Below are 6,754 nucleotides of genomic sequence, written 5' to 3' on the forward strand. Positions count from 1 at the left end.
GGTATGAAGCAAGCTATGGTCACCTTGTAAATCTCAGTCAGGCAAATATAAAGTGATAATGGTGTTTTCGAATATCATATAATAAAATAGGGATAGGAATACTTATGTAAATCATTGGTAAGAATTTCAGATAAGCGAATGGAGATGCTTGTCGTTCCTCTGAACCTCTGCTTTCCTGCTATCTTCATCCAATCAGTCTTACTCCATTCCATGGCTGGCTGTATGCAAGGGCATCACCGTTGTCAGTGGCTACATCCCCTCCTCTCAGTGAATAATATGCTCACGCACCCTGTCACGGCACGGCTATTCATCTGTCGGTTCTCGATCATGCTGGAATAGGATTCACCCTCCTTTTGCGTCTGTCACTAACGCCCAGCACTCACGAGTTTGAAGCTCGTCACAGTCATTCAATCATTGAATCCTACTCAGAATACCACGGACAAGGTTTAGACCTTACGGATTCTCTTGAATGCCGCCATCATTCTAGCTTACGCCACGAAGATTCTGGTTAGGAGATCTAAGAGATACTCATTCTAGCTTAATTCATGTAGAACAGAAGTGTTTGTCAGGCACGCGTTCATAAGGGAGAAGGATGATGAGCATCACACATAATCATCACCTTCATCACGTTCTTGGGTGCGAATGGATATCTTAGAAGCGAAATAAGAAGAGTTGAATAGAAAATAGTAGTACTTTGCATTAATCTTTGAGGAACAGCAGAGCTCCACACCTTAATCTATGGAGTGTAGAAACTCTACCGTATGAAAATACATAAGTGAAGGTCCAGGCATGGCCGTGTGGCCAGCCCCCTATGGTCTATGAACAATGCGTTCAAAGATGATCCTAAGATCCTAAGATGATCAAAAGATGGTCAAAAAGACGTCTAATACAATAGTAAGAGGTCCTATTTATAATAAACTAGTCACTAGGGTTTACATGAGTAAGTAATTGATGCATAAATCCACTTCCGGGGCCCACTTGGTGTGTGTTTGGGCTGAGCTTAAGTGTTCCACGTGCAGAGGCCATTTGTGGAGTTGAACGCCAGTTTCTGTGCCAGTTTGGGCGTTCAACTCTGGTTTTGGATCCTTTTCTGGCGCTGGACGCCAGATTTGGGCAGAAGGCTGGCGTTGAACGCCAGTTTACGTCGTCAATTCTTGGCCAAAGTATAGACTATTATACATTGCTGGAAAGCCCTGGATGTCTACTTTCCAACGCAATTGGAAGCGCTCCATTTCGAGTTCTGTATCTCAAGAAAATCCACTTTGAGTGCAGGGAGGTCAGAATCCAACAGCATCAGCAGTCCTTCTTCAACCTCTGAATCTGATTTCTGCTCAAGTCCCTCAATTTCAGCCAGAAAATACCTGAAATCACAGAAAAACACACAAACTCATAGTAAAGTCCAGAAATGTGAATTTAACATAAAAACTAATGAAAACATCCCTAAAAGTAACTAGATCCTACTAAAAACATACTAAAAACAATGCCAAAAAGCGTATAAATTATCCGCTCATCACAACACCAAACTTAAATTGTTGCTTGTCCCCAAGAAACTGAAAATCAAATAGGATAAAAAGAAGAGAATATACTATAAATTTCAAACTATCAATGAAACAGAGCTTCAATCATATGAGCGGGACTTATAGCTTTTTGCCTCTTGAATAGTTTTGGCATTTCACTTGATCCATTGAGGTTCAGAATGATTGGCATCTATAAGAACTCAGAGTTCAGATAGTGTTATTGATTCTCCTAGTTCAGTATGATGATTCTTGAACACAGCTATTTTATGAGTCTTGGCCGTGGCCCTAAGCACTTTGTTTTCCAGTGTTACCACCAGATACATAAATGCCACAGACACATAATTGGGTGAACCTTTTCAGATTGTGACTCAGCTTTGCTAAAGTCCCCAATTAGAGGTGTCCAGGGTTCTTAAGCACACTCTTCTTTTGCTTTGGACCTTGACTTTAACCGCTCAGTCTCAAGTTTTCACTTGACACCTACACGCCACAAGCACATGGTTAGGGACAGCTTGGTTTAGCCGCTTAGACCAGGATTTTATTCCTTTAGGCCCTCCTATCCACTGATGCTCAAAGCCTTGGGATCCTTTTTCTTTGCCCTTGCCTTTTGGTTTTAAGGGTTATTGGCTTTTTCTGCTTGCTTTTTCTTTTTCTTTCTATTTTTTTTTTTCGCCTATTTTTTTTTTCTGCAAGCTTTATTCTTTGCTGCTTTTTCTTGCTTCAAGAATCATTTTTATGATTTTTCAGATTATCAAATAACATGTCTCCTAGTCATCATTCTTTCAAGAGCCAACATATTTAACATTCTTAAACAACAACTTCAAAAGACATATGCACTGTTCAAGCATACATTCAGAAAACAAGAAGCATTGTCACCACATCAATATGATTAAACTAAGTTCAAGGATAAATTCGAAACTCATGTACTTCTTGTTCTTTTGAATTAAAACATTTTTCATTTAAGAGAGGTGATGGATTCATAGGTCATTCATATCTTTAAGACAAAGTTACTAACTACTAATGATCATGTAGCGAAGACACAAACATAGATAGGCACATAACATAGAAAACGAAAAACAGAAGAAAGAAGAACAAGGAATGAATCCACCTTAGTGATGGTGGCATTTCCTTCTTGAGGAACCAATGATGTCCTTGAGCTCTTCTATGTCTCTTCCTTGTCTTTGTTGCTCCTCCCTCATTGCTTTTTGATCTTCTCTTATTTCATGGAGCATGATGGAGTGCTCTTGATGTTCCACCCTTAGTTGTCCCATATTGGAACTCAATTCTTCTAGGGAGGTGTTGATGTGCTCCCAATAGTTTTGTGGAGGAAAGTGCATTTGAGGCATTTCCGGAATCTCATGGTGATGAGCTTCTTGCGCCTCTTGAGCTCCATGACTGGGCTCTCTTGCTTGCTCCATCTTTTTCTTAGTGATGGGCTTTTCCTCTTTAATGAGGATATCTCCCTCTATGTCAATCCCAGCTGAATTGCATAGGTGGCAAATGAGGTGAGGAAAGGCTAACCTTGCCATGGTGGAGGACTTGTCAGCCACCTTGTAGAGTTCTTGAGGTATAATCTCATGAATTTCCACCTCTTCTCCAATCATGATGCTATGGATCATGATGGCCCGGTCTATAGTAACTTCAGACCGGTTGCTAGTGGGAATGATTGAGCATTGAATAAACTCCAACCATCCTCTAGCTATAGGCTTGAGGTCCAATCTTCTTAGTTGAACCGGCTTGCCTTTGGAGTCAATCTTCCATTGAGCTCCTTCTACACATATGTCCATAAGGACTTGGTCCAACCTTTGATCAAAGTTGACTCTCCTTGTGTAGGGGCGTGCGTTCTCTTCCATGTATGGCAAGTTGAACGCCAACCTCACATTCTCCGGACTAAAATCTAAGTATTTCCCCCGAACCATTGTAACATAGTTCTTTGGATCCGGGTTCTTACTTTGATCATGGTTCTTGGTGATCCATGCATTGGCATAGAACTCTTGAACCATTAGGATGCCGACTTGTTGGATGGGGTTTGTTAGGACTTCCCAACCTCTTCTTTGAATTTCATGTCGGATCTCCGGATACTCATTTCTTTTGAGTTTAAAAGGGACCTCAGGGATCACCTTCTTCTTGGCCACAACATCATAGAAGTGGTCTTGATGGGCTTTGGAGATGAACCTTTCCATCTCCCATGACTCGGATGTGGAAGCTTTTATCTTCCCTTTTCCTCTTCTAGAGGATTCTCCGGTCTTAGGTGCCATCAATGGTAATGGAAAAACAAAAAGCTTATGCTTTTACCACACCAAACTTAGAATATTGCTCGCCCTCGAGCAATAAACAAAAGAATAGAAGTAGAAGAAGAAGAAATAGAGGAGAGGGAGAGGGTGATGTGGTTCGGCCAAGAAGGGTATAGAGGGGTTGTGTTGTGTGAATTTGATGAAGAATGGAGGGCTTTATATAGGGAAGGGAGGGGGGGTTAAGGTTCGGCCATATGGGTGGGTTTGGGTGGGAAATTGGTTTTGAATTTTGAAGGTAGGTGGAGTTTATGAGGTAGGTTTATGGGGAAGAGTGGATGGATGTGAGTGGTGAAGAGGTGATGGGGAAGAGAGTTTGAGGTGATTGGTGAAGGGTTTTTGGGGAAGAGTGTTTATGGGGTTGTGTGAAAGAGAGTGGTGAGAAGAGGTGAGTGGAGGTAGGTGGGGATCCTGTGGGGTCCACAGATCCTGAGTGGATCCTGTGGGGTCCACAGATCCTGAGTAGATCCTGTGGGGTCCACAGATCCTGAGGTGTTCAAGGATTTACATCCCTGCACCCATTAGGCATGTAAAAATGCCTTTGTACCCAACTCTGGGCGTTCAGCGCCAGGTTGGTGGCCATTTTGGGCGTTCAACGCCCATCTGTGTGCCATTTCTGGCGTTGAACGCCAGAACCATGCCTGTTCTGGCGTTCAGCGCCCAGAAGCTGCCCATTTTGGGCGTTTAGCGCCAGAACCATGCTCTGTTCTGGCGCTGAACGCCAGACAGATGCTCCTCCAGGGTGTGATTTTTCTTCTGCTGTTTTTGATTCCGTTTTCAATTTTTATATTTATTTTGTGACTCCACATGATCATGAACCTAAGAAAACATGAAAAACAATAAAAATAAGAATTAGATAAACATTGGGTTGCCTCCCAACAAGCGCTTCTTTAATGTCAATAGCTTGACAGTGGGCTCTCATGGAGCCTCACAGATGTGCAGAGCTTTGTTGAGACTCTCCAACACCAAACTTAGAGTTTGACTGTGGGGGCTCTGGTTGACTCTGCTTTGAGAGAAGCTTTTCAAGCTTCCTCTCCATGGTTGCAGAGGGAGATCCTTGAGTTTTGAATACAAGGGAGTTCTCATTCCATTGAAAGACTATTTCACCTCTGTCAACATCAATCACAGCTCTTGCTGTGGCCAGGAAAGGTCTTCCTAGGATGATGGATTCATCCTCTTCCTTTCCAGTATCCAGGACTATGAAATCAGTAGGTATGTAAAGGCCCTCAACCTTTACTAATACATCTTCTACTTGTCCATAAGCCTGTTTTCTTGAGCTGTCTGCCATCTCTAATGAGATTTTAGCAGCTTGCACCCCATAGATTCCCAGTTTCTCTATTACAGAGAGGGGCATGAGGTTTATCCCTGAACCAAGGTCACACAGAGCCTTAAAGATCATGGTGCCTATGGTACAAGGGATTATGAACTTTCCAGGATCCTGTCTCTTCTGAGGCAATGTCAGTTGATCCAGATCACTTAGTTCATTGATGAACAAGGGAGGTTCAACTTCCCAAGCATCAATGCCAAATAATTTGGCATTCAGCTTCATGATTGCACCAAGAAACTTGGCAGTTTGCTCTTCAGTGACATCCTCATTCTCTTCTGAAGAGGAATACTCATCAGAGCTCATGAAGGGTATAAGGAGGTTCAATGGAATCTCTATGGTCTCTAGATGAGCCTCAGAGTCCTTTGGTTCCTCAGAGGGAAGCTCCTTATTGATCACTGGACGTCCCAGGAGGTCCTCCTCCTTGGGATTCACGTCCTCTCCTCTCCTCAGAGGTTCGGCCATGGCGCTTATGTCAATGGCCTTGCACTCTCCTTTTGGGTTCTCTTCTGTATTGCTTGGGAGAGTACTAGGAGGGATATCAGTGATCCTTTTACTCAGCTGGCCCACTTGTGCTTCCAGATTTCTAATGGAAGACCTTGTTTCATTCATGAAACTTACAGTGGCCTTAGATAGATCAGAGACTAGATTTGCTAAATTAGAAGCATTTTGTTCAGAGTTCTCTGTCTGTTGCTGAGTGGATGATGGAAAAGGCTTGCTATTGCTAAACCTGTTTCTTCCACCATTATTAAAGCCTTGTTGAGGCTTTTGATCCTTCCATGAGAAATTTGGATGATTTCTCCATGTTGAATTATAGGTGTTTCCATAAGGTTCACCTAAGTAATTTACCTCTGCTATTGCAGGGTTCTCAGGATCATAAGCTTCTTCTTCATGAGAAGCCTCTTGAGTACTGTTGGATGCAGCTTGCATTCCATGCAGACTCTGAGAGATCATATTGACTTGCTGAGTCAATATTTTATTCTGAGCCAATATGGCATTCAGAGTATCAATCTCAAGAACTCCCTTCTTCATAGGCGTCCCATTATTCACAGGATTCCTTTCAGAAGTGTACATGAACTGGTTATTAGCAACCATGTCAATGAGTTCTTGAGCTTCTGCAGGCGTTTTCTTTAGGTGAATGGATCCACCTGCAGAAGTGTCCAGTGACATCTTTGATAGCTCAGATAAACCATCATAGAATATATCCAGGATGGTCCATTCTGAAAGCATGTCAGAAGGACACTTTTTGGTCAACTGTTTGTATCTTTCCCAAGCTTCATAGAGAGATTCACCTTCTTTCTGTCTGAAGGTTTGAACATCAGCTCTAAGCTTGCTCAGCTTTTGAGGAGGAAAGTACTTGGCTAAGAAAGCCGTGACCAGCTTATCCCAAGAGTTCAGGCTGTCTTTGGGTTGAGAATCCAACCATAATATAGCTCTGTCTCTTACAGCAAAAGGGAAAAGCATGAGCCTGTAGACTTCAGGATCTACTCCATTAGTCTTAACAGTATCACATATCTGCAAGAATTCAGTTAAGAACTAAAAAGGATCTTCAGATGGAAGTCCATGAAACTTACAGTTCTGCTGCATTAGAGAAACTAATTGAGGTTTCAGCTCAAAGTTGTTTG

General features: G+C 42.4%; 1 non-coding gene across 1 annotated transcript; it reads left to right on the plus strand.

Moving 5' to 3' along the window:
• Positions 1-6,353: 6,353 nt before the first annotated feature.
• LOC112753442 (small nucleolar RNA R71) lies at positions 6,354-6,461 on the plus strand. Its single transcript, XR_003177830.1, has one exon. It is a non-coding gene; the product is annotated as a small nucleolar RNA R71 (small nucleolar RNA).
• Positions 6,462-6,754: the final 293 nt, after the last annotated feature.

Source organism: Arachis hypogaea, chromosome 15, assembly GCF_003086295.3.
Source record: "Arachis hypogaea cultivar Tifrunner chromosome 15, arahy.Tifrunner.gnm2.J5K5, whole genome shotgun sequence".
Taxonomy (NCBI): domain Eukaryota; kingdom Viridiplantae; phylum Streptophyta; class Magnoliopsida; order Fabales; family Fabaceae; genus Arachis; species Arachis hypogaea.